The 27,828-nt window shown below is 56.8% G+C and overlaps 1 long non-coding RNA gene across 1 annotated transcript; it reads left to right on the forward strand.

Moving 5' to 3' along the window:
• Window positions 1-15,350: 15,350 nt before the first annotated feature.
• On the forward strand, window positions 15,351-20,332 carry LOC131825408 (uncharacterized). Its single transcript, XR_009351247.1, has 4 exons — window positions 15,351-15,440; window positions 17,335-17,544; window positions 17,683-17,876; window positions 18,711-20,332. It is a non-coding gene; the product is annotated as an uncharacterized LOC131825408 (long non-coding RNA).
• The last annotated feature ends 7,496 nt before the right edge of the window (window positions 20,333-27,828 follow it).

Consider the following 27,828-nt stretch of genomic DNA (forward strand, 5'->3'; position numbering starts at 1 on the left):
TCGAGCCCCACAGGCCCACGGCGGCCCGAAGCGGGCGGGGACACGCGACACGGTCACGCTGCCGGCGCTCCCCGCGGCCGGCCGTGAGTCCCCGCCGTGAGTCCCCGCCGTGTGTCCCCGCCGAGCCCGTGCGCAGGGCACGGCCCGGCCGAGCCGGCTGCCTTCCGCCGGACAGATTTTAATCGGGGTGAATGCTTTTCAAATGTCCATTAATTTCTTAGTGTCATTTTAAAATTTGTCTTCCATATATTTATCTTTTAAGACTTTATTTTTAAGTAGTAACGCTAGAACTCCCAACCCCGGGGTCGAGAGCCCCGGGCTGTACTCCGCCCGCCAGGCGCCCCCAGTCTGATTCCCTGAAGGAGTTCACGCACGCGACCCTGGCTGAAATCATTGATGACCCGTTTGGGGAGCGCGTGCAACGGACCATCTCGCCTTCGCTTGATAAAAGCTAACACGTTCCGGCATAACAGCTTCGTTGCCGCCTGTTTCACTGATTTTGAGAGAACTCTGAGTTTCAGAGCAAGAACCCGGCACCTGGGGATTTTCTCTTAGCGCGTTGCACCTCCGGGACGTGGGTTTCTGTGTAGGACCGACTGGTGGGAAAGCAGAAAAGGGGCTTTGTACTTAAAAGAAGGCAGAAGGCAAGGATGACTCGGAGTGTTTCCCAGGGCCAGGTCCCCTGGGATTCGTCTGGGCCAGCACACCCCCTTATCCCCACTCCGTGGCTGGGAAGCCAGGTCCAGCTGCGAGGCAAGAGCCAGGTTTTCTCAGTACCAAAGGCCAGAAGCCGCCCCTCCCAGCGTACCTGCCTTTCTAGCGGCCTCGGGAAGACACATGTTGGTGTCTCGTCTCCAAGCCATGTCATCAAGCCTTTGCCTTCGCGGCATCACTGCCCCGGACAGATCCAGCGGGAACCGCAGCCTTTCAGCTGACCTCCTGGGTTTGTGGTCGCTACCAATTCCTCCTTCAGACCTGCTGGTTTCACTGATGCCTCCGTCTCTCAGAGTCTCTACCTGTTGTCCGACTTTCCGCTCTCCGCCTCCTTGGCTGGCTCCTCTGCCCACATCCGGCCTCCCACTTTGGGTCTCCTGAGGCTCCGAACGGGGCCCTGTAGTTACACTAAGGCCCTGCAGTCCATCCGTCCTGGGGCCGTAACCACGTTCCCCAACGGCTTCCCGACTGCTCTCCGGCTTCCCGATGTTTCTCTTCTCGTCTACCCTCCCTTTGCAATCCAAGTGACCTTTTTAAAAAGCGAAAGATCCCGTGTCACTCCCGTGCTCAGGTTTCTGACGGCTCTCGGTTGCTCTAAGGCTGGCATTCAGTCTCCATGTAGGGGACCTGACCCAGCAGACGGATACCCCCCCCCCCGCCCCTATGGTCCCCTCTCTGCCCCCCAGGGCTCCCCCCAAACAAGTCCCGCTCTGTCTCTTGCCCCTGTCTTGGGTGTTGCCCTCTCCCCCTTCACAGCACTGCCACCGTCCCAGACCAGACCCCTACCTCTGACCTTGATCAGTTTATCCCAGAGGCTGCGTTACTGCCCCATGGGAGGGGTTGGGGGAGGGACAGGGATTCCCCCACCTCCTCCCTCCCCGCGTCACTGTGCTTCTGGGTTTGGTGCTCCTCACATAGCTTGTGCTACCGCTTGGGCATACTCTCTTGGATGTGCCTGCCAGGACCCTCCCAGCCCGCAGCGAGCTCCTCACGTCTGCCTGCCCAGAACCTAGCACGGTGCCTGACCTACAGTGGGTGTGCAACCTATTTTTTTTTTTTTTTCTGTCCCACCTTACGCTTGTTGACCCTTCCCTGTCCTTGTCCTGCCGCCTGGCCTGCCCCCCACCCTGCCAGGAACTTGCTGGTTGTTTTAGACCCTCTGGCTCGTCAGTTTCTGCATTCGGCCATCACCGAGTCTGCCCCCTGTGCCTCTTAAATGCTCCTTCAGTCCGTCCTCACCTGCCCTCCCGCTGCTTCTCCTGCCCTCTGGGGTTTCCGGCCCGTCCCTGTGGCCACTGCACCAGCATCTTGTGTGAGATGGGCTCCCTCCCTTCCCAGGCCGGTCCGTTTTAGTCCCATGTCTCTCAAGGCAGAGTGGATGGGTGCAGCCCCCGTGTGGGCCTCCAGAGCGGTCCAGAGAGGGCTTCCCTCCGTTCCTCTACTAGGTCTACTGCCCCAGGTACTTCCGGGGATGCCTTTTTCCTGCTCGTCTGCCGGCGGGTCCCATTTCTGCTCTAAGAGCCAGCCCCCTGCCTCTGCTCCGTCTGCCCCACTGTTAGCCGTTACTGGCTGCTTCCAGGCCAGCTTCCTGTGGGCTCTTGTGATGCAGAGACCGTGTCGACGAACCTGTGTGATCCCAGAAGTTTGGGACCCGTGGCTAGGGCTGCACCCCGGGCCATCAGTTCCCCATGGCCAGAAACTGTTCGAGGGGTGTCTGCTTCTGTGGCATTAGTAATTAGTAAGACTCTAACTTGGTCTCTCTGCATTTCTAGGACCAGGTAAACACAGCCCTTTTGTAAACTGGGGGAGGGAGGTCTGTATTGGTTTAAAAGCATGAGGCTGTACCTGTTCAGAGGTGGGACATTTCAATCAGCTGTGATCCCCCTAACCGGCTGTTTCATTTGGAGCCATCCCCTAGACGTCCCAATGGGATTCAGCTGCGGGTTGAATAGTTATCCCTTAAAAAAAAATAGGTTGGAGCGCAGAGGGAGGTATTCCTTTCCTATTGAGGTTATAACACATGACCACAACCTTGGTGGCTCGAAACAGCAGACATTCAGCGTTGCAGGGCTCTAGAGGCCACAGGTCCGCACTCGGTAGCGCTGGGCCCTGATCACGGGGCCGTGTTCCTTTCCTTGCCTCTTCCAGCTCTGGTGGCTACTGATATAATTGACTGTGGCCACATCCCTCCACCCTCCACGCTCTGCTTCTGCGGTCACATGGCCTGCTCTGTGCGTCACGTCTCCCTCTTACAAGGACACTCACCATGGCATGCAGGGTCCGCTCGGGTAATCCAGAATGAATTCCCCGTCTCAGGATCGTTCACTTAATCACAACTGCAAAGACCCTTTTTCCAGAGAAGCTTGGATGACAGGTTCCGGCGATTAGGACCTGAACTGGTATCTTTGCAGAGACCTTTGCTGATCCGCGGTATGTGTTGGCAGCAAGAGAAGGTCTTTGAAAAGCCCATGGCAAGGAGAATGGGACTGGGAAGCGCTGAGGGGTCAGATGGCTGTGCCCATGGTTTATGACAGCCCTGGCCTGCAAACGCCGCATCCAAGGCTCAGGCAGGCTTGGGACTGGAGTGGGCCGTGGCTGTCTTATCAACAGGGTGGAAATCGGGCTGGGTTAAGTGTCCGACCCATGGGGTGCTTACAGTTGAGAAGCCTCACGAAGTGGGGAGTTTCTCCCCAGCTAGAACCATCAGGCGGCTGCCTGCTTGCCTTTCCCGGAAGGGCCTGACGGTCTCCTCCTCTCTCTCCGCGCCCGCGCTGGTCCTTGAAGACCAAGGACATCGAGGTCCGCCGGTTCAGCAGATGGCTGTCACTGATAGGAACTGGACTGTCACCGGTTTCTGGCAGTCACCCCTGTTTCTGGCAACCGTTTGCCTTACGCAAGATTGGAGGAGGACTCTGTGTGTGTGCACATGCGTGTGTACCAGCAGTAGACCTTCTGAGCACTTGACGGTGAGCTGCGTACAATGAGAAAGCAGATTTAGATGGGATTTCTTCTGTGCTGTTCCATAAATCGCCATCAGGAAAGGAGGGAGGAAGACAGATGCTTTAAAATCTGCACCGTGGGATTCTTTGGGTAGATAAGGCTGGATCTCGACCCCCAGAGCCTCTCGCTGGGGTGCAGCGGCACAGCTTCCTCTGAGCTAGTGCCTGCCCTCCGAGGTGATCCCAGCTGTGCCGCCGCCTGCTCTCCAGGAAGGATAAAGCCCTCCACCCCAGGAAGGTGAGCCTCCTTCGGCCAGGAGGTACAGGAAGGAGGTCGGACCCGGGTCCGACAGTGAAGTCCAGGACCTTTCAAACAAGCAGCTCGGAAAGTACTGCAGGTGTTTCATCCACCCTTCGTCCTCTTTTTCTCCTAATGGGAAGGGGTGAATCCGGGGCCCGGGGCTTCTGTTAGATGAGCTGGTGGGGCGGGGGGGAGGTGTGGGCAGATGGGGATATGCTAGCAGGTGGCCGAAGGCAGAGGGAGGGACACCCCGTGGCTTGTGATCGATGAGCTCCGTACTCTGTAAAGAGTGAGGGTGCTTGGGGTGTGGATGGGGTCCAGCTCTCAGGGAGCCCTCCTGTTCTCTGCCCATCAGCATTATGATGAACGTGCCGGTCATGGCCCAGGCTTTGGCACTGCAAAGGTGAATGCTAGACGGTCCCTGCCCTCGAGCAACTGGCATCCTCTCTGGGGAAACAGACAGGAACCATCAACCCAAGTGGTAAATGCCACAGGACTCGTGCGTGCTCAGGACCGTGATGCGATGCGATTCTGCCTCTCCAGGGACCCAGACGTGGGGCGGGCCCGAGGCTAGCGGTGGCCATGGCAGCCTCTGTCCTCCTGGTGCCCTGGAGATGAGCCCTTGGGACCAAGCAGTCAACCCCTTTCCCGTACGCGGGCCACATAGCAAGGGGACCCAGCTTTACCCCTGACATTGACTGCGCCGATTCCGGAACAGGTAAGAGGGAGCTGACCGTCATTCTGGGTTTCTAGACGGAGACCTTGTGTGGTGAGAACGAACCCTGAACACACCGAGGGCGTCAGGCCGGGCAGCCCTTTCCAGACAGTAGCTGCTTCAGGGTGTCTACCAACAAAATGGCGTTGTTTCTTACCAGGACCTTCAAGACAGCTGAGCACATTCATCCAAAAAAAAAAAAAAAAAAGAAAAAAAGACTGGAGATGTACTTGGGTTTCTTTCGTGTGTTTCTGTTTTGTTTTTTAAATCTTGGAGACGGTGGAGCTTTACCCCTTCTCTTTTGGAAAGAGCCAGCCTTGTTGACCCTGGTCCAGAACATGAATCACTCCACTAAAAAAGAAATAGGAACGTGCATTTACACTTGATCCGAGAAGCACTTACTGCGCTAAAATCGTCTCCAGGATGCATTTGGGTCCTTGGCGTGTTTGGCGCTTTCAGAAATCTGACACGTTGAAACATCTCAGTAAATATTTCCCCCCAGATCTACGTTAAATATCGATTTTAAGAACTAGGCTTGATGAAACTCTCTAGAACTAGAAGTTCGCTTGTGAAGCAATCTCATAAAAACTGGGTCAAGTGCTTTAATCTGTTTTCTCCATTAGAGAGCAGCCCCCGCCCCGCCCCCGCCCCTGCCCCCACCTTAAATGTGACTCAGTTGACTTGGTTCATTGTCTGGTTCCCTGATAATCTGCGAAATTGCTACTTGTAAAAACAGATTCCCTGTTCCTTTTAAGTGTTCCTTCTTTCTAAGGTAGGCAGATTATCGTCAGGGTTCTAGGACTCGGAAAGTAGACGGGTGGTGATGACCAGTGACCAAGAACCATCATGATGTCATCGGAGCTTTTGCCAAGTCTGTGGATTTAACCCATCTGACTTATCACTGGCTCTAATAAGCCTAGGATTTTCAAATATTGCCTGAAAGTCTTCCCAAGGATTTTGACTTATAAAAATCAATGAACTTGGAGCGCCTGCGTGGCTCAGTGGGTTAAGCCTCTGCCTTCGGCTCAGGTCATGATCTCAGGGTCCTGGGATCGAGCCCCGAGTCGGGCTCTCTGCTCAGCGGGGAGCCTGCTTCCCCCTCTCTCTCTGCCTGCTCCTCTGCCTGCTTGTGATGTCTGCCTGTCTGTGTCAAATAAATAAGTGAAACCTTTAAAAAAAATCAATGAACTTTAGAACTAAATAACTGTATTGTCAGGAGGATAATAAGTATTCTAAAATTAAACGTGGTGCTCTTTCTCCTGGATTAAAGCTAGCTCGCCAGAATTCTGTATTAAAAGGAAGCAGGGAAGGAGGGAGCATGGCTGGCTCAGAGCACGCAACCCTTGGGCCTCAGGGTTGTGAGTTCGAACCCCACTCAGGAGCCGAGATGGCTCAAAAATAAAAAATCTTGGGGTGCCTGAGTGGCTCAGTGGGTTAAAGCCTTTGCTCAGGTCATGATCTCGGGGTTCTGGGATGGAGCCCCGCATCGGGCTCTCTGCTTGGTAGGGAGCCTGCTTTCTCCTCTCTCTCTCTGCTGCTTCTCTGCCTACTTGTGGTCTCTGTCTGTCCAATAATTAAAATCCTTAAAAATAAAAAAATTTTAAAAAACACAAAAAATCTTAAAGAAAATAAAAGGAAGCAGGAAGGGGACGGTCATGTGCACACGGAGGGCACATCCCCACGAGCTGTGTCTTTCCACGAAGTCCTGCTTTACTCAGTCATAAAGCAAAATTAATCACAATTACGAAGCAGGTTCAGGATTCCAAACTCAGTGACAACTGACCCTGTGATTAACCCTGGCTTCTTACACAGAAACTAGGGCTGGATTCAGAAGTTAAGAAAGATCAACAGAGAAAGTGCCACCGGTGGCTGCAAGTGAGAACGTGGGCTGTCGCAGTTTTGCTGGACGCGACCGGTCTGGGGAAGAGACAGCCACAAACATGCACTTGGTGTTTCTTTCTTCCTGCATTCTGTAAAGGCGGGCACCAGCAGGCAGAATGCTGGGTGCGGCGGGCAGGATGGTGGGGCTTGTGCGCCCCAGGTTCAAGAGCCATCAGCTCTTCCACTTAGTGACAGGGTGACCCCGGCCACGTTGCATCACCTCCGGAACCTGCAGGTTCCTCCCAGTACCGAGCGCCTCGTGAATTTCCACAGTGCAGGTCCCGCGTGGGGCGCGAGTGAGGGGAAGGCCAAGGGCTTAGCCCTCGCCGACACGGAGCAGGCATCAGACCGGACCTGGAGGGTATCGTCATTTCTGCCTCGTACTTCAATAACCGCTTTGTGATCGAAAGCCGTTCCAGAGAGAAATGATCGGGTCAAATCCACAAGATGCACAGGAAAAGCCACAGCCAGTCTGGGGAGATGCTCGTCTCGCCTGCGTTATCTGGGGCTTCACAGTCAGTCTGGGGAGATGCTCGTCTCGCCTGTGTTATCTGGGGCTGCGTTACCGTGCAAAGGAACAGGAAAGGTCAGTCCTGGGATGAAGACAGAATCCCTCACGTGCTACGACCTCGGGCAGAGAGAACTTGCTTGCCAATCTATGCTCGCACTTGAACATAGCCGTGGGAGGGACGAACATGGTGCAAACAGAAAGATGTGAAGAAATTCCATCTACGTCTATCATTGTTTCAAAATAGTGTGTTGGGAAAGGCTGGTACTTAAGGAGATGCTTAACGTGGGCAAGACAGAAAGTTTCTAAATGTGTTCTGGGCAAAGCTGTCTGTCCCAGGATCGGGACGGGAGGTTGGTGGCGCGGGCCAGTGGTGACCAGAGCCGGGCGGCCCCGCTGGAGGGGGCGTCGGGGGGTGAGCTCGGCAGCAGGTGGATTAGATTAGTGAAGCCCATGGGAAACGCTCCTCGAACGCTTCGCTGAGTTGCCCCTGATGCTGGGTCACCAAATATCTCCACGTTGTGCGCGGTCGTATTGAATTACGGCAATTATAACATCGACCAGGGGAGATGTTAGAAGCATCTTAGATGTTAGAAGCATCCAGACTTCTGGATAATTACAAAATTCTAAAGTAACTTTTAGGGTTGTGCAGTGTACTAATGACCCAGATGTTTTTACACGGAAGAATGAAGGATCTCCGGGTGCGTGAGCCCCGCCTCCCATCAGGCTCTGGGAGGGCAGCGTCCACTCACTCTGGAGAGGCCGGCGGGGGGACTCGAGCCCAGCTTTCAACAGCTCGCTTGGGGGTTGCTCCGTAGCTGGTGTCAGGGACGCATGAACCCCTGGCTCTGGGCTCTCAAACGGGTCAGGCTCGGCTACTCACCACTGACAAAACCCAAAGGGAGAGGAACATGAGTGGCCCCGAAAAGAGAAAGGGATTTATTTCAGCAAGGCCAGTGCCGGGAAGATGGTAGGCGGGTGTCTCAAAGCCAGTCTCCAAAGTACCGAAAATGCTTCCAGGTTTACGGAAGGAAAAGTGGGACGGAGGTGGGTGGGTCCTGGAAGGCAGCAGTGATGGTCAAAGCCTTCATGGTCTTGGGGTCAATCCCGGGAGGGTCTCCCGGGGGCTCAGGGCAGCCCTTATCGCTGGAGGGGGTAGTTCCTGTTCCCATCAGAGGATGCTTGGCCCTCGGGGTCTTCCGCCGGAGCCCAGAGACCCGCTGGAAAGAAGAACTCATCTAGAAAGTTTGAGGTCAGAATGGAGGCAGCCAAGCCCTCTACAGTTTCTCTGGCCATTTCCACGCACCCATCTCCACTCTGCAGGGGCCCAGCCGGTGCCTCTGTCACCGGCCTCATTTCTCAGTTCCAAGCCAGCAGGCGGATAGTCCAGTAGCTGCTCTTAGTCCAGAAGAATCAGATCGACTTGAGATACATTACCTGGAGAAAATCAACTTTGGTTTGGGGCATGCGGGGCATCCACTCAGACACGGACGTTCCCAAGATGGTCAGGCAACGGGAGGCCAGTAGTGACGTGGGAAACAAAGTCAAAAGGACGCAGGAATCTTACTGCTGCAGTCCACGGACGCGTCCTTGAAACAGGCAGAGGGACCTTCCTCTTGAGCCCAGCTGCCTGGATGTGATGACTTGGCTAAGAGCAAAAGGCAGTCTCCGCCCAACCCCCAGGATCCTGTAAGTCAACTTTAACATGTAAAAATTCCTTTGGAAACCTCCTCTCTCTCTCTCCCCTCCCAAGATACATGTTGGCCACCATCCCCCAAGCATGTGACCCACCGATACACCTCTGAAGGGTCGCCGGACTAATTACAGTAGTAAATGACCTTTCCCCAGCAACAGCTGGCCCCCTTGGGGTCCTAGAAGCCTTGCTTCCAAAATTCCTTAGAGACCTGTGCCATCCCTAACCCTCTCCCAACTTAAAAGTATATAATGGGCCACTCCTTGTCACCCCGGTGCGGCTTTCGGCCTATCGGTCCTGTCCCTGTGCATAAATAAAACCAACTTTTTCACTGAAGATGTCTCAAGAATTCTTTTTTGGTGGTTGGCTCCGAACGCTAACGTCTGTCCTCCATCTGTAGGACTAGGACGTCCTGAGCTCCAAAGGGGGGTCAAGTGGGGAGGAAGGTCATCTGCAGGCTGGTGCCAGGAGGTGTTTGGGAACACAAAGGTCGCTCTGTCATGCAGATCAGTTCCTGAGGCCGAAAGGAGTCTCCGGAACGGCTCCCTCCGGGGTGCGGACTCTCCTTTCCAATGTAAATCTGGGCGGTTGAGCGGGAGGTGATGTGCTTTTCCTGGGTTTTGATTGCTTCCAACTAAAAATAAGCTTCAGGCCTCAGGCCAAAGAGGGCCCATTTGGGGGCGGCCTGCGCTGGGCCCCGACGTACCCCTGCCACTGAAGAGAACTGCAGGGAAGGGGCGGGCAGTGAGCGGTGAGAGTGGCGGGACTGCCGTGGGCACGGGGACCGCAGGCGTCCGCCGGGGCATTCTAGGACAAGCATTCCGTGGAGTGGGACGATCCACGGGGAGGACCACTGTGGCCTGACGCCTTCTTGGGCACAGCCCCCTCCCCCCGCAGCCTTTTTTCTAACCACAGCCCCGTCCATTCTGGGGCACCCCCAGCCCCTCCCCCAAGTCTCCTCCGTCCCGAGCCTGCAGGCTTCAGAAGCCACAGAGTGGGTCTGAGGGGATGGTTATGGGGAGACCTTCTCTTCTGGCGCCACCTGGATACGCTTCTGTCCGCGAGTCCCCCCAATAAGCCGCTTCTTGCCAACCTGGACTCGGTGGTTGGCCTTTTTCTTGGGTCTCTGGCTCCTTTGTCCTTGGAGGTCCTTTGTGTCACCTTCCTTTTTTGGGTCAGAGAGGGAGGGAGGAGCCGGGTGTCCCTGGGGCCGGCTGTTCCCTCCAGTCCACACTCCCCACCCAGCGGGCAGCTTTGTCTCCAGTGCGAAGGGAGCCGGGATATGACACAGGCACTGAGAAGCACTTATTCAGCCCCAGCCCTGGCCATGCGAGGTCGGGGTGGCAGGCAGCCGCTCCCCTGTGAGCGGGATTCCGGGAGATGCACTTTGGGGGATGTGATGCTTCGGAACGGACGGCGGCCTTTCAAGCAGAGGGCGGCCTTGCGAAGGCCTGAGCTTGCTGGGAAGTCAGGAACGTGCGTGCACCGGCATCCGGGGAGGGCCCTGGTCTGAAGCCAGGTGCCATCAGAGAATGCCCCAGCTGAGCCCGCAAAAGGGGTCGGTCAGTGCCGGCCAGCGACCAGGAGATGGACTTTAGGGCTGTGTGCGAGGCGGCCAGGCAGGAAGGAGGCAGGGTCCAGGACCTTGGGATGTGGAGCCAGCTCTCAAGGGATGGAGAAGACCCTCCAGGGCCATCAGCCACTGGGGGAAGGGGACCAGGGCCAGTGTGAGGTTTCCACAAAGTGCAGCTATCCAGCAAAGCCATGTCACAATGGGCATGGCCGGGTCCAGCTGGGGTGGGGGAGGGTCTGGTGTTGCCAGGCAACCCGTGAGGGGGCCTGCCTCCCCATCCCCAGGCTGGGCTCCACGGCCTGGTGGCCTGGTGGCCTAAGCTCACGGTCCCCCTGGGTAACTCTGCCAGGACTTTGGGTGGCCATCGCAGCAGGGGAGCTGTCTGCTGGGGAAGAAGAGGTAGGGAAGTGCCTGTGAGCCAACAATCCTGAGCAAGAAGCCTTGGAGCAGAATGTCAAGAGGGCACACAGTGGGCGCTGGGGACGTCCCCGTGCCCTGGAATCACTCAGGCCTCAGTGGACATACAGGACAGGGCTGACACAGCTCAGGCCTGTCTCTAGGCTCCCCTCCCCCTGTCCCAGGCCTCCAGGCAGGCTCTTTGCCACCAGGTAGAGCTAACTGCTGCTAGGTAGCCGCACATCTCCCCTCCGCTCATCTCCTTCTACCGGGGATGCCCTCTCCCACTAATGCTTAGCTGGCCCCTTCTCTTTCTTCCACGCAGCCTGGGTGTCACCTCCTCCGGGGAGCCCTCCCTGACCTCTGCAGACAGCTATGGAGTTTTCCCGCACATTCCTGGAACAGCCCTCACCGAGCCACGGCTCTTCCTGCCTGCAGACCCAGTTTTGCAACATGCCTGAGCTTGGAGGGGCTTCGTGGCAAGTGGCCAGATGGGGGAGGAGGAACAAGGCAGAGGAGAGGAAGATACGGAGGGCTGCATGGGTGTGCACTCCGCCTGGGAGATGGTCACAGGCCGCGGCTGCAGGCAGCGCCAGGAGGAGCGGGCTGCGTGGTCAGAGACAGGGAGCAGGGCTAGGGTCTGGCTGCAGAGACAGGGCAGCCCAAGGTGGGTGAGACCGGACAGGGGAGGAATCTGTCGGGGCCTGAAGGCCGGGCTGGGGGAGGGAATGGCCGGGAGCGGACGGGAAGGGCTGAGCCCATTTCATGGTGCCGCGTGGGGTCTGGCCCCCAGTAGGTGCTCACTGCTGTCTCCCCTGACCAACCTGGCGCCCTTTCTAGTCCTCGCCGTGTGCTGGGCAGCAGACGGCCTCATCAGGGACAAGCCTGGAGACTCCTACGGAAACCAGAGCAGCCGAGAGAGGCTGCTTCCAGACACAGAGGCTCAGAAGCCGGGCCCCGACGGTGCAGAGGCCTGTTTCCCCGAGGTCTCAGGTCCCCGGAGGGCTCTGTTCCCACTGCACGTGCTTGCAGGCAGCTTTCTCAGGTCCCCTGACAGGCGGGTACCAGCTCGGTCCTGGGGGACCAGCCTGAGCACCCCTGGGGACACAGAACTCCCAGGGACAGGTTTGAGCCCTATAGTGTGTTGAATTGTGTCCCCAAAATAGGTCTATTTTTTTTTTTTTAAGATTTTATTTATTTATTTGAGAGAGAGCTTGAGATCACGAGCAGGGAGAGACGGGGAGGGAAAAGCAGACTCCCACTGAGCAGGGAGCCCAAAGCAGGACTCGATCCCAGGACCCTGAAATCGTGACCTGAGCCGAAGGCCGATGCTTCACGGACCACGCCCCCAGGTGTTTGCCCCAAATAGGTTGACTTCCTAACCCTCTGAACTTGTCAACGGGACCTGACTTGGAAATGGGCTCTTTGCAGATGTGATCAAGTTACGATGGGGTCACCCCAGCGTAGGGCAGGCCCACAGTCCAGTGACTGGTGTCCCTGGAAGGGGACAACACAGAGACCCAGGGAGAGAGGGCCAGGAGATGACCGGGGCAGAGGCTGCAGGAGGTCTTGACAAACCGGGGAAAGCCGGCAGCACCGGCAGACGCTGGAAGCTGAGAAGGACACAGAGGATTCTTCCTCGAGTCTTCTGGGGGAGCGCAGTCTGGCTGGGCCCTCGGTTCTGGACTTCTGGCTTCCAGGTCTGTAAGAGAACACGTCTCTGTGGTCCTAAGCAGCCTGGCTTGTGGCCGTGATCTTCCCATGATCACGCCTGCGAAGACCTTGTTCCCGAGTAAGGCCCCAGTCCCGGGCATCCGGCTTTTGCGTACTAGGCCCCACGAAAGATAAAGTGAGAGATAAGGACTCGGTCTTCACCCCACTGTGATCGCCTCCAACTATTGGCCACGTCGGGTAATGGGGGGCTGTTTGCCCTGCGCCTCGCCACGCTTTCCCCCTGCTGGCCCAGCTCCAGCTCTGTCTTGAGCTTGTCCTGAGCTCTGTTCTCAAATTCTCCCACCTTTCCTCCCTATCAGGCTGGTTTGCCGCACTCTTCTCCCTGTCCCCAGGAGGGAGAGGACAGGACTCGAGCTCCTGTTTGTATCTTGTGAGCGGCGGGACTGGCTGGCGTCTCCGTGGTTATCGGTCCCCGCTCTGGGTGGGCAGGACAGCCGGTCTCAGCGTCACTCTTCGGACACTCCCCAGTGCCGGTGACACGAGCTACCCACGCCCGCGGGCGACCCAGGGATCGACGAAACAGCAGAGTCTTTGTGAAGGAAAAATAGCCAAAGTCACGTGAGTAAGGAAGTGGCGGTCATTTAAAAATCTCAAATGAATGCCATTTTATAAGAAAAATTATAAATATAGCCTATTTGGATTCTCCAGAGAGTGCGGAGAAACAACCCGCAGGATATGTGTGTGTGTGTGTGTGTGTGTGTACATATCCACACGCATTTATATGAGGGAGGCAGAGAGAGACATACTTGTTTCAAGGAATTATCGTACACAGTGGTGGGTACTGGCAAGTCCAAACTCCGTAGGATGGGCCAGCAGCCCGGGGACCCAGGGAAGAGTTGCAATTTGAACCTAACATCTCTTTGGGCAGAATTCCTTCTTTCTTCCTTGGGAGAAGTCAGTCTGTGTTTTTAAGGCTTTCACCGGATTGAACAAGGCCCACCCCCGTTACGGAGGGCAATCTGCTCGGCTCCAAGTCCACTGATTACATGTTAAGCATCTCTGCCGTGCCTTCTCAGAAACATCTACAGCAACGTTTGACCAGAAGCAGGGTGCCATGCAAAATTTATATGCGATACATCGTGTGGAAAACCACACGTAGCTAATCTAGTTTTTAATTCACTTTAAAAAAAATGGGGTTGTTTAAGCCTCCCAATTAAAACAATGCAAAAATGAGACTCAGTGGGCCTCGTCATTAAAGATAATCGTGCACGAGTTTCTCAGACTTTAAGAACCGCCCCCCAGGAGCTCGCCAGCCTTTGATTCAAAAGTTACAACTCTGTCAAGGGCACACTCACGTCTTTGGTCCCGTTTGTGTCCAAATGACGGGGCCCATCTACATTATTCAGGCCGTCTCCATCTGTCTTAACCCTTTTCCTTATAAAATGGAATGAATGATAGTGTTGTGGTTTGAAGCACAGCAGTGACCTAAAATGCCTCCATGTTAATGACACAGCGGACGCTGGACATGTCTGTCTTTGAGCCGAGTGGCCAGTGCACCCGAAACAGGAAGTGCCTGTGCTGCTGACCCTGGGGTTCTGGGTCTTTCCCGCATGTGGGGCGGGGGGGGGGGCTGGCCCAAGTCTTGTGGGATGTTGCGCAACATCCCGGCCCTGGACTCAATGTCAGTAGAAAACGCCCCCTAATTCTGACAACTGAAACTGTCCCCAGACCTTGCCCAGAGTGCTCTGGCCAGAGGGGGGAGGTGTCCCCCCAGCACACGTAGCCTGTGAGTACACAGCTCACCTATGAACCTCGGGCCCAGAGCATCGGGCATGGGTGCCCCCAGCCAGGCTGCCAAGGGTGCAGGAGGAACCTGGGGCTCATGACAGGGCTGATGCTAGGAGGTCACACAGACTAGGCACGGGGACAAGACAGCCAGCGTGGCAGAGGGTAGCAGGTGCAACAAATGTGGGTGGGAACCCAGGAGCTCTGGGCAGCTTGCTTTCTGCTGGGAGCCTATGGTGGTTCCAGAGCCCCACCGCAGTCCATTCTGGCTCCAGCCCTGTCCCTCCCGTCCAGCGCCTAGGGGTGGCCTTGCCACATGGCCCCGGTTTCCCTCGTGGCTGGAAGGACTTGGATAAGGCCGACTCAAATCCGGCCACCCTGAGGGCCCAGCACCAGGCCTGTTCCAGCTTCTAGAGGATTCTAAATGTGCCGGCGGCACGGTCACCACCCCTTCCTTTCCACCCGGGAAAGCTTGCAGACACAGAATTGGAGAGGCTGTACTGAGCCTTCCCTACGGGGTGCAAAGAGAAGCGCTCACCTACCTCCCAGGCCACCAGTGTGCTCTGAGGACGGGATCTTGTCTACAAGGATGTCTCAGGACACTGTGTGTGTCCTACAGAACGCAGGGCCCTCTAGGGCACCATTAAAGGTCACGTGAAGGACAGTGGTCAAGACCAGCACATTGAGATGCTTCCCACGTCTGTCCCCCCCCCCCCCCGTCTCTGCCCCCCTCCCCCACATTAGCAGCCCGGATGAGAAAATGCACAGCCCCCGGTTCTAAAAATGGGCGGAGCAGACACGACACCAAATGACCAACACGCACCTGCACAGAAACGCCAAACGGTGCTCAACGTCCCTAGTCACTAGGGAGACGGACGTGGAAATGATGGTAAGATTCTGCACGAACCTAGTAGCACGGCGGACGCTAAACGCAGCATGGGTGCGAGGCTAAGGAAGGTTCTGGCCGGGCGCTGGGAAGTGGAGCAGCCTCGGGGAAGACCGCCGGCCCCTCCTGCAAACAGGTGCCCTCCTCTGACCCCGCTGGGCGTCTACCCAAGAGGAAGGAAAACGTCTGGCAGCTTCGTCGCCCAGACTGGAAACAACCGGAATGGCCATCCGCCGGCACTTGGCTGAGGGGGTGACACAGCCGCGCCACCGAGCGCTGCTCCGCAGACAGGCAGTGGCCGACCTCGAGCGCGCTGGACTGAGTGTGAGAAACCAGACGCTGAACGCTAGTGCCGCGTGACGCCGCTCAGATGAGGTTCTGGAAGAGGCAAAACGAGAGGGACATAAGTCGGGGGCTGGGGGTGGGGGAGGTGGTGGAGAGCAAAGGGACACCTGGGAGATCTGGGGGGACGGGGTCCTCTGTGTCTCGGGCTGGTGGCGGGAACCTGCGTTGCCAACACGCAGGAGCTGCGTACCTAAAAAGGATGGCATTTTCGGGGGGTGTAATGGGCGCCTGACGTGTGAACTCCAGGTGCACCCGATGCTCGGGTCAACACGAGGAGGGGTTTCAGCAAACGTGCATGTGATCCCAGGGAATCTTTTTTTTTTTTTTTTTTTAAAGATTTTATTTATTTATTGGACAGACAGAGATCACAAGTAGGCAGAGAGGCAGGCAGAGAGAGAGGAGGAAGCAGGCTCCCTGCCGAGCAGAGAGCCCGATGCGGGGCTCGATCCCAGGACCCCGGGACCATGACCTGAGCCAAAGGCAGAGGCTTTAACCCACTGAGCCACCCAGGTGCCCCGGGAATCCGTCTTGAAGACAGAACCAGACATGGCAGAGGAAGCCCGCCTTCTGAGGCTCGAGTTCACGGTCGTAAAGTCTCTGGGACCTCGCTGTGCTCCCCGGGAAGCCCCGAGGAGGACAGAGTCTCAGAGCAACGCTTCCGAATCTTTTCATTTTGGAGTTTCAGGCGTAACCCCTGCGCTCTCTGCAAAAGTAAGAGAGGATCGAGCTTCCCGCGCCTGGCCGGCTGCTTTCCTACCAGGATCCTTCCGCCGGCTCCTTGCAGAACTCCTAGTGCAAAACGCTTTATTTTTCTAATAAGCAAAGATATTAGGAAACAGTATTTTTGGCGCGCATCGCTTATGGACACTTGCTTTCTTCGGAATATTTCTCTAAGCAGAAATGTGAACAGTGGAATCAGCCACTTGTTTTGGTGAATATGTTTGAAGTGAAGACTCTAAACTTGGTTTATTTTATTTATTTATTTATGTGTGCTCCTATTTTATATTTTAAGTTAGCATATTTACTTCGGGGGTGCAGGTCTGTGACTCATCAGTGAACTTTGGCCAAAGCTGTGATATTTATATGCTGTGAAATAAAATGTTCATTGGAAAGCTACCTCCTTTGGGGGTCCCCGTTCAACACGGAGCCGTCAGAACAGGGAAAAGTGAGCGGGTTGTGATTGTTGGGGGGGCCAGGGCAGGTGTTGTGCCCGCTGCTTCTTCCGTGGGTTTGTCCCTTTGCCGGAGAGGAGCTTGCGACTGCGCAGGTCCCCCGCATGTGGGCAGAAGGGCCTATGGGGATCGCAGCACAGCCTTCGAGGGGCAGGGCACGGGCTCTGAAGGGCAGTCCGGGAGCCTGGAGCCTGCTCTGGCACAGTAGGTGTGTGGCCACCTTCTGGATCTTTCTTTGGGAGGCGGAGCCAGGCTGTCCTGCTTGCTCGGGTCAGGAGATGCTGTCTCCAGGGACTGGTTGGCTCCCTTGACATGCAGATGCCCGTGCGCAAGCAAGTCTGAGGTTTGGGTGTGGGAGGTGGTGGGGGTCCCAGCCAGGGCTCAAAACCCCGTCTTTCGAGAGTACCCCGCGGGCAGCAACACTTTCCCGATGTGACGTGGCACATTTCCCGTGTGATGCTGGTTCCCTGCACACAGGTCCCACCGCCTGGGAGTTTCTGCCCATCCCAGCGCCTCCCTACCGCACGTTCCCGGCCTGGGGACCCTGCGCTGGGGGACACCCACGGTGCCGCTTGTCGGGGAGAACCTGGGCCCCCAAGAAGCTGATATGCTGGTGCGGGATGGCGAGAGCAAGTGTTGGACCACGGCCCTGAGTTCCACGGGGGTGGGCTCTTGGGATCCTCAGCTGAATGTCACACAGGCTCAGTTGCTGCTAATTATTATTTTTTTTTTTGACTGTTTTTTTGGAACAGTTTTAGGATCACAGCAAAATTGAGGGGAATGTTCCAAGAGCTGCCATACCTCCCACGCCCGCACGTGCGCAGCCTCCCCCGCTCTCAGCACCCCCTCCCCGGAGCCACGCACCTGTTACAGGGCGAGAAGCTGCGCTGACCCGCCTTCGGCACCCAGAGTCCACAGTGGACAGTGGGGTTCACCCCGCGTGGCTCCCTCTGTGGGTCTGGGTGAGTGTGTAATGCCGTGCACCCGTCACTACACTGTCACAGACTAGCTTCACGGCCCTAAAATCCCCTGTTCTTCCTTCCTTCCTCCCCAAACCCTGGCAACCACTGATCTTACTGTCTCCATGGTTCTGCCTTTAGCTTCCACTTTAAAATAGCATTTTTGATGGAAATCACTTGACTCGAAGAGGAAAGCTGCAAGTGACAGGAAGAGTACAAAGCTACCCACGTAGCTCAGACCCGGGACCACCTGCCGTCAGGCTTGCGCTGTCTGCTTGAGCCCTCGCGCTCCTGCCCTACATACACACGTACACGTGGACCTGAATCGCTTGAGAGTAAGTCGCATACATTGTGAGCCTCGTGTGTATATTCCCTAAAAATAAGAACATGCTCTCGCGTAAAGGCTGGGTGAGATTCCCGGTGAGAGATCACTGGAAAGCTCCTCCCACGGGAGGGCATGCTTCTCTCCTTCCCCATTCCGCTCCTTTCCTCCAGGAACCTTGTCCCATTCCCAACTACCTTTTCTACTCCAGTTCCCTGGCCTGTGCCTCTGAATTCTCATAATTGGGTGGCTCCTCAGTCTCTAGTCCTGCAGAACAGCCCTGTACTGTTGTGCAGTCTGTGCACTGCATAAAAGGCCCTGGATGAAGGGATCTGCCTCACTCTGCTCTGAAGGGGGCTGGATGTTCATAGAGCTTCCTCTGCCCAGTGCGGTCAGTTTCTCTAATCCACAATAAGTCATCCTATGGGCCAGAAGTGATCAGCAACCAAGTGTCTACAAGATGAGACTGACCCACGGTACGCCATGCTGTAGAGTACAGAAAGAGGCCAGTTGCCCGACTGGCTCAGTTGGTAGAGTACGTGACTTTTGATCTCGGGGTTGTCATTGGTGATCTTAAGATTTGCTTTGGGGCAGTGATGGAGGCGGCAGCCTCATTAAAATTGGTCGAAGAATTCAAGGAAAGAAATTAGGACGGCAAGACTGTGTGTGTGTGTGTGTGTATGTGTGTGTGTGGTGTGGCTGGGGAACAGAGAAGGCAGGGTGGTGTCCAGATGGTAAGTGAAAGTTAAGCGTTCTGTGGTTTTGCATGGGGAAGGAGTCTAACTCTTGGGTGATTATTTTTTATCTTTTATTAATTTTTTTAAAAGATTTTATTTATTTGTTTCAGAGAGGGAGCACAAGCAGGACGAGGGGCAGAAGGAGTGGGAGAAGCCGACGCCCTTCTGAGCAGGCGTGACACACTGCATCCCAGGACTCTGAGACTGTGACCAGAGCCGAAGGCAGACGCTTCACCAGCTGAACCAGCCAGGTGCTCCGGGTGATTATTTTTCACATTTTAACAACAACACATGGAAAAGCACTTAGCCGTGTGCTTGGCACAAGTAAAGGCTTCGTTAACATGAGCTCCTATTATTACACGCACAGCAGCAGAAATGTGGGCGCCGGCTTTGTGCCTACGCGCCGCGGAGACCCGGAGGCGCTCCCCCACGCGCCCCTCCCTCGTTCATTAACAGCGGTGGCATGGCCGGTGGCCAGGCGATCTTTCCCTTGGCCGACAGCCGTCGCCTGTGGCTTTTAGCATCGAGGAGAACAACCTTTGTTCCTCCAGAACTGGCCTAGGTATGGGTTGAGGGAAGCAGAGTCCGGGACCTGGGAGAGGTCGGTCGGAGGACCTGGGCGGTCTGCAGCAGGCAGTCTCCACGGGGCTCAAGAGACGCGGGGGCCCCCACGGATGCGTGGTGCTTTGAGTTGAGAATTTAAGTATCTAGAGAAGGTACCAAAGTCTGCAGAACGTGGACTTTCCTCCCCATCTGCACCCCCACCCCTGCCTCTGTGGCTGGACATCTGAGGTGACCGTGAACTCCAGGCACATCTTTTACAGGTTGACATTGTCCTTGGTGACGTCTCTTCTCACCATCTGTTTCCCGACGTGGCAAGCGCCTCGCGCACGAGCGCGTGGAGAGCATGACTACTGAGGTTATTTTTGTCTCCTGATTCATTGTTAAACATCTTTTACCCTCTTAACTGCGCAGACGTAAAATCCTTTTCCATATAATAATTGTCTGAGCTCAGAAGAGCCAGGGCTGTTACTCACTGCCACCAAAACCCAGACGGTATTTTTATTCTACACTCAAGTTGGCTCCCGCATTTCTTTCCAGGCCCTGTATGCGCCTTAAAATTTCCATGGATTGGGTCAAGCTGTTCTTTAATCAACCAGAAAAATGCAGGGCACACGTATGTCTCGCTTCTTGCAAAGCGAGATGGACACAGATTTTTTTTTTAAGGATAAGCATTTATATACATTTTAAGAAGAGGAAAGACAAGAGTCCTCTCCTCCCACTCTCACCGCGGGTCTGCAGATGGCCGAGGAGGACGATGGCCTGTGCTGCCCCTGCTCGGGTCCAGACCAGAGCTGCGTGTCACCCCGCGGTATCCCCATCCCGCAGGGGACAGGGCCTTGGGGGTAGCGCTGTGGCTGTGGAACTCCAGGGTTGAAGGGCATGGTTGCACCCTGCAAGGCCCGTTAGCAAACCTGGAGAGAAAAGTCATAGGACATTGGAGATGGAGAGAACGTGTGTCCTTTCTTTGCCACTTGCTCGTGTTCAGACGGGAGCTGGACGCGGGAGCCCGCCTACCTGGGGCAGCCCGGGGACTCGGCTGTCGGGCCTTTGCCTCCAGGGCTCCCGGCTCCAGGGGTGGGAAGAGAGAGGGCACTGTCCGCCACAGGCGTTCTGGGAAGAGCCCTCTTCTGCCCTGCGGAGGCTGTCTGTGACAGGTATGAAGCGCAGGAGGGTGATTCAGAGCGAGAGGGGCGAGGCCAGGTCTCAGGGCGTGGGCTGACCTCATCCTGAACTTGGCATCTCCTTCTCCTGCCCTGGATGTCTTTCCAGATGCTGGTCTTGGTGCCACCCAGCCCCCAGCATTTGCCTTCAATGGTAAGTTCTACCAACGAGCTTCAAGCCCCAGGTTTCATGCCCCGAGTAAGCGCGGCCAGACACCTGCTCCCTACCGCCTGGTCAGCAGGCAGGACCACGGATGCAAAACCTGAGCAGCAAGGGGACGAGTCACAGCTCTCAAGGCTCCTCCTGGCCTCCTCTTGCTCTTATCGACGCCCTCGTCTCCCTCAGAAACGGTGCGGTTGTCACCAACATCCCCAACATCACCAACGTCCCCAATGACCGTGGACTCTCCCCTCAGGATAGCGGTGCAGATAGAGGAGACACACACTGGTGACCATCTAGAAAGTCTTTCTTTCCTACGGGACAGTAAGTGCCTTCGAGAGACTGCTGGAACCCACCCGACATCCACCATCCCCTTCCTTCTGAGGAATGGAAATGTGATTTTATCTGGGGCGGCAGGGTACCCCGTTAAAGGACTCCCTTTTCCATCCTCTCGATTCTCCTGGCTCTCATGTGATGCTCTGCCAAGACATATCCGTGGAAATAGGCTTTGGGGATTCTGGGAAGTCTGTCGAAGGGAGGGATCACTTTTCTCACGTTCCTCTGCCTCTTTCTTTCCATTGCCTGGAATGCAGATGTGGGGGCTGGAGCTCTGGCAGCCGTTATGCTCCAACAGCTGACTCTGAGAAGAGAAGCCACATGTGGCCAAAAGGAAACACAGAAGCATGGCGTTCAGATGACCTCACAAAGCTGCCGTATCTGACCCAGAACGCTCTCGTTCAGACTTCTTTGTTGCACGAGAATTAAACTTTTTTCTGTTGTCGGATTTTTGCTAGATTCAGCTGAACCTAAGCAAGGTCACATGAATTCAAGATCACATGAAGACACCTTGGTACAGAGGTTGCAACACGAGTATCCATTTGGCGACTAGAAATTCCTCCTCTTTTTCTGCTAGCTCTGTGGGGCCCAAGAACCGCTGAATTCTACCAGCCCGGCGCGCTGAGATCAGTGGGTTCCCTTCCTTTCCCACATTCATGCCTGGAATTCTTCCCCGTCCCTAGTGGGAAGGGAAACCCTGAAGGAGTGTCCCCAGCTGCCACACAGAGAAGCCCCTTGGATCCCACGCAGCCCCACATCCCCCCAGAGCAGTAAGGGACATGACAAGTAAGTTTTCCTTTCTGTGTGTTCTCTTTTCTTGGCTTTCTCTCCCCCCAATCCAGGTTGTGTGTCCGTGTGTTTTCTCTATAAAATGAGTGACTCTGGAGGTCAGTTGCTGCTTGGTGGTTTGGAGAAGTGGGAGGAAGCGGAGGTGAGCAGGGGCTCACACCAGACCTGAGTGGTCCTGGGCTGGGGTCTTCGGCACTCACCCCCCCCCCCCCCCGCCGCAGGCACATGCAAGCCCTGGGGGGTGGGGGCAGAGAGACCTCCAGGGCACCCAGAGTGTTGGCCGTGCAGAGGCTCCCTGCGGGTTCAGACTGGGAAATCTGGCCCACTTACAAGCAGGAAGGGCTCCTCGGCTACGAATAAAGATGGGGGGAGGCGGGAGGCTGGAGCCAGTGGGCGCTCAGGGACGTGCTGTTTGTTGATTGACTGATGGGGTTTGTGGGCGATTTGGATGACTTCTTTCAAAAGCAGCAACTTGACAGGCACGGCGGGGCTTTTTGTCCTTCTCATCCTTGGTCCGTCCCCTCTCTGAGGGGTTAAAATCCTTGCAGATCGGAGGGAGCTGGAGGCCGAGTTCAGCGGGTGGTTTGCAGGGGCTGCTCTAGTCTGGCCATTGCCCCCCAGGGGTGGGGATTGAAGAGGTGAGGTCCGGAGCAGGAGCCCCGGGGCTCAGGCTTTCCTCTGGGGATCTCTGTCCTGGTTGTGGCTTAGCACTGGGGAGCTAGCTCCGTGCCCTCCCATCTCATCCAGCCCAGAACAAATTAACTCTCACAGCCAGCCCAGCAGGGCCCCAGGGGAGAAGCCCTCTGATCTCAGGCATTCCCAGGACTGGCCTGACCTGACAGGCAGGTGCCGCACCTACCCGGGGAGTGGCTCACCCCAAACCTGCCTTCTGTCTCCAGCAGGGTGGTTGGCACCTGCCTCTCCCCGCGCCCCACCCCTTCCTCCCCAGCTTCAGACCAACCACCTGGGCCTTCCCTTTCAAAGGTCATCTGAAAACACAGCGTCCTACAGACGGCCAGATGTCACTGGTTTGCAGAGGTCAAATATTTAAAATACGTCATGCCCAGCTGGCCAGCAGCCTGCAGAGCAGTCTCGAACCTGCCTGGCCTACGAGCCTGGGAGTGGTGCCCTGAAGAGAGCAGGTCTTAGCCTCAACCTGGCAGAGGACAGAAAGGCCCAGGGGGCTTTCCCAACACCCGATGACCAGACCTCACCCGATCTGGGGTCTCCACTTATGAGCAAGCCTGGGCAAGTCCTTGCTCTGAGCCGATGTCCTCACTGTCCCTCGGAGGACAGGACGGGCCCCCTTGAAGGCTAACTGTGAAGGCCGTGTGTGAGAGCAGCAGGCGGACACGCAGACCTGCTTCCGCTGCGCAGTCTGCCCCGGCTTCTGGGTGGGTCGCAGGTGCTCTCGGAGGGCGAAGGTCCCCAGGCCCCCTCCCCTTCTATCCTCTGGTCTTCCCGTGGACTCCCTGGCTCCTGGCTCCTGCTGAAGGCCGAGCTCTCCCTGCAGGCACGCCGCCTCCTGCACGCCCGAGACGCGGAGGGTGTCTGCAGCGCTCCCTGCTGACGCTCCACATTTCGAGAACTTGGGTTTTCTGCTTCCTCGCAGGGGCTTTCCCTGGTCTGTGCCCCTGTGCTCCTGTCCTGCCGCAGCCGCTGGCTCATTCATTACCCCGGTGTCTCACTGGTTCCTTCCAGACTGTTCTCTGCTCACTACACCTTGTCCCCCCCAACTTCCAAGCCTCGGGCTCACGTGACCTTGGTTTTTGTCCCTGCATGGTTCTATCTGTGGGTCTGATGTACGATCGTGACCTGGTGGGTCATTTCGTGGAACGGTCGCCGGGACGACCCCCTCCCCACCATCCCTCCTTCCGCCATGACCCCAGGAGGCCTTTGGAGGACCAGACAGACTAGTCTGTGCCACACACGGGCATGCCTGTGTGCGTGTGCGTGCCTGCGTGTGTGCCTGTGTGTGTGTGTCCGTGTGCACATCTGTGTCTGTGCCTGACTGTGTGCGTGTGCGCGCCTGTGCATACACAGGCCAGTGTGCACACATGCGTGTGCGCGTGTGTATGGGCACGTGTGTCGCAATCTGTCATTTGTGCCCCATGACTTGCTTCTCCCCTTTCGCCCGCCCCCGTTCACTTGCGGTGGGCACCGATGTAGGTCAAGACGCCCACTGATTTCCCAGCGAGTGAGCAGAAACAGGAATACCTTGATGTCAGTGGATTTGGTCCAACGAAAGGCAGGCCAAGTGAGAATTTTACATTACTCCGCTCCAAGGGAGGGAGAGATTTACTCCAAGCATTTTATAACGATGGTGTCTGGCTATGGGCTTCACACCCGGCAGCATAAATCACGGTGTTTTGACTGGGGCTTACAAAACCAGTTCTTGAGTTTACAGATGCTAAAAACTCCATCCTGCCGGGCCTGGGCTGTTAGCTGGTGGTGGGGTGGGCTGGGTGCACTTCCCTGAGGGCCGTCCAGGCCTGCGAGACAGGGTTCACGGTGAGGCCCCTGAGGAAGAGCGGGCGTGCCCCGGACTTGGCCTGACGCACAGGCCCGCATAGCCTCCTACCGCAGTGAGAGGACAGTATGGCCAGTTTTCAAGAGATGCAAATTTGGGGCTGCTTCATGGGGAACAGGGTGCTCCCTGAAGCTCCTGCCGAGGGAGACAGGGGAGGGATGCCCTAGGGCAGCACCCCAGAGGTGGTGGTAGGTGAGGCAAACGTGCTTCCCCTGCCGCAACCAGACACCATTCACGGGGAGAACGCGGAACTTAAGCAAAGGGGCTGTAGCACCCGTCGCAGCAGCGAGGACACAGGGACACCTACGTGGCCGTCCACAGACGGACGGGAAGCCCTGGGTGCTCCCCCGCACGGCTCAGCCGTAAAAGGAACGAATATGTATGTACCCGCATTAGCAGGGACGACTCTTGGAAACTTCCGTTAAGTCAGAGAAGCCAGACACAAAGGCCACATGTTTTGAGATCCTGTTTCCATGAAACGTCCAGAAGAGGCAAATCCACAGAGACAGAAAGTAGAATCGTGGTGGCCCAGGGCTGGAGGGCTTGAAAGAGCCTGGGGAAGGGCGGGGAGCTGATGGTGGAGCAGCGTCTTCTGGGGTGATGAAACGTTCCCGACGTGACCTTGGTGGTGGCATGACTCTGCAGGTGTACTAGGAAGGACTGAACCTCACACTTCAAACGGGCGAATTGTAGGGCACGGGAATAAGATCTAATAGCAGAGCTATTACCAGCACAACAAAAACAAACGGGCTGGCTCAGGGGCCCGGCCGGTGTCACCAACGCTGACCTGGGAGACCCCCGCTTCCTGGACCTGCCGGAGTGCCCCTCTCGCGCCGTCTGTTCTACTGTAGGACGTGTTCGCCGGCTCCGTTCTCGTGCTGCGCTTCCGTCCTGCCATCGGCTTCCAAGCCTTTGGTCTGAGGCTTCCCCTCCTTGGGGCTCTGGTCTGGACGTGATGATGGCGTCTGCTTGGGTTTGCTGCCGAGCCGGCTCCGGCGACCCCATGCTGGAGCGGATGCCAGCTGCCACTGCTTTCTCTGCTCTGCTCTCTTCACAACAGGGACATAACCCTTTTTCGTGCTCAAGGGCTGTGGTAGACAGAATTGTGTCCCCCCAGGGAGGCCCACATCCTAATCCCCGGAGCCCATGAGTACGTTCCCTTACGTGGCAAAAGGAACTTGGCGTTCCACGATGGAGTTCAAGGTCTTTGGAGGAGACTATCCTGGACTGCCCAGGTGAGCCCTGCATGTGACTTCCAGGGCCCGGGCAAGGAAAGGGGGAGCAGGCAGCGTCAGAGAAGGCGCGGTGGTGACACAGCAGAGGTCAGGGGGAAGAGGTCCTGCACCGTGGGCCGGGAAGGCGGAGGGTCCGCGAGCCATGGAGGGCAGGCGCCTCGAGACGCCGAGAGGGCGAGGAAATAGGCTGTATCCAGGTTGCTTCTGGAAGGAATGTGGCCCCACGGACAGGCTGATTTTAAACTTTGGACCTCCACAACTTTGGAGGTAGCAGCTCGGTGCCGTTTGAACCCATGATGTTTGGAGTAACCGTGGCAGACGCGATGGGAAACCGATACCCGGGTTTTACTACGGACCGAGGCAGGAAGCCGGCACAAAGGGAGCTGTCAGAAATCTGAAGTTTCAGTTTCTGCTGGACGCTGGCCTTCCCCAGCGGCAGCAGGCCCCGGGCGGCTTCCCGGGGCTGCTTCCCGGCTCCATGCTACAGCCTGTCCAGGAGTTCCCGACTCCCGCCTGCGCCAGCCTTGCCAAACCCTGCCCAGGCCGGAGCTGGGGCCAGGCGACCCACTTCCTTGAGAGGGATTCTCACACTTGCCAGGACCTGTCCTGAGTGTGACCCGCGTGCCTTGTCCGGAGACCCTGGGATCCCCCACGCCTTCCCAGGGCGTCACAGCTCCTGCTCCTGGCTGCCCACCCGGCCTCCTGCGTTTCCTCTTTGGCTGGTCTCGGGCAGCTCCGTGGTGACCTGTGGCTCTGGCCTCCGAGAGGCTCCCTTCCTCCTCCTGCTTCTGTTTGTTTGGGTTTGCTTATCGGCGGCCTAAGGAGGCTGGCTGTTTCCTTAGCTAAGACTCAGCTCTGTCGTCTGTCCTAAGCTGATGTCTTGGCAAAGCCACCGTCCGTGGCCCACGGGAGGGAGAGCAGGAGCCAAGCGCCCGTGTCCAGCTGCCCACCAGAAACTTGTCTGGCCAGCCCTGCAGACTCCTGGCTCTTGTCACCCGGAGTTGTCACGTGCAGGTTTGTGCTCCACACGCGGCAGTGGCTGTGAGCTCCCAGGTCCTGTGAACACCCAAGTCTGACGAGAGCCAGACGGGGCGCTCCCAGCGCAGAGGGGTGTCAGCCGTGACCTCCGCAAATCCCGTCTGACCTGTCCTTGGGCCGTTCGCCCGGTGCTTTGTCCACCAGTGCTTGTTACCAGGGACTGGGGAGTCTGGCTCTTCTGGCCTTTGGTGTGTGCACGGCGGACCCCAGATGGGTTTGAAAGGATTGACATTCATTCATTCATCACTCATTCATCCATTCCCTTGAGAAGCACAGAGCGCCCAGCATCAGGCTAAAGGAGTGTGTGGTGCCTCGACCGCCGCTTGCCACGCAGACCACGGGGACTGCGGATGCCGGCAAGACTGGAGGCAAGACTGTCTTCGTGGCTTGGGCCACAGTGGTGACAAGAACAGAGGCTGGTCGGAAGAGGACTCAAGAGGCCACATGCCCAGTACTGGGAGCTGACGGATGATGAGGGGTGAGGGTTTGGGGAGGGTCATGGTGACCCCCGTCCCTGGCATGAACACCCTGTAGATGGCAGGGTCCTTTGAGGAGGGCAGTGGGCACAGAGAAGCTGTTGGGAGTGGGGAACGGTGGGTCCTCTTCGGACACGCATACCCGTCCGTGCAGGGCCCCAGAGCTGGGGTGAAAGTGCCCGGGGGAGGGAAGGGAGGCAGCGGACAGAAGAAGGCAAGCCTTTCTGGAGAATTCTGATGGGGTCGTTTGTTGGCCCTGAAGTTCTGAAACCCTCAGACAAACGAAAGAACCAAGCAAGTGAACCAAGCAAGTGCCTCCCTGTGAGGCTGTCCGTTCCCAGCCCCATCCCGCGGCCCCTCTCCCAGAGGTGCCCGGCAGCCGCTGCTCGGCCGGTGGAGGGGGCTCCCATGCACGCCAGCAGGAACCCATCCCTGTGTGTGTCCCACAAGCACACGCTCCGAGCTCTGGCGTGAGTCTGTCCTGATCACAGGACAGCAGGACAGCCCGAGGATGGGGCGTTGAGGCCCCAGGAGTGACCCCCAACCAGTGGGGACAGCCGTCGCTGGAGAAATGCCTCAGCTCCCTCTTGCCGGCTGGGACGGTTCTCAGGTGTGTCCTGCTTGGTCTCTCAGTGGGCCCTGAGAGGAGTGACATCCGGTAAAAGTCCCTGTCCTGTCCTCGCTCCTGCCCTGGGCTTCCTGGGATGCCGCCCAAACCAGCTGCCTGTTCGCAGATCTCAGGCGTCGAGGACAATTCTGCGTAGTGAGGTCGGTTACATCCACCGGGACAATGGATCCGGGCACATTAGTGTATGTGTTATGTGTGTTTAGCTGAGAAGGTCACAAGCACATTATGTCTCAGAATGAGAAGACGCCATCCGGGCCGTCATTCCGTCGTGAAGAGCCGGTTTATTCACTGTGGTCTCTGGGTGACAACAGC

This window comes from Mustela lutreola, chromosome 2, assembly GCF_030435805.1.
Source record: "Mustela lutreola isolate mMusLut2 chromosome 2, mMusLut2.pri, whole genome shotgun sequence".
Taxonomy (NCBI): Eukaryota; Metazoa; Chordata; class Mammalia; order Carnivora; family Mustelidae; genus Mustela; species Mustela lutreola.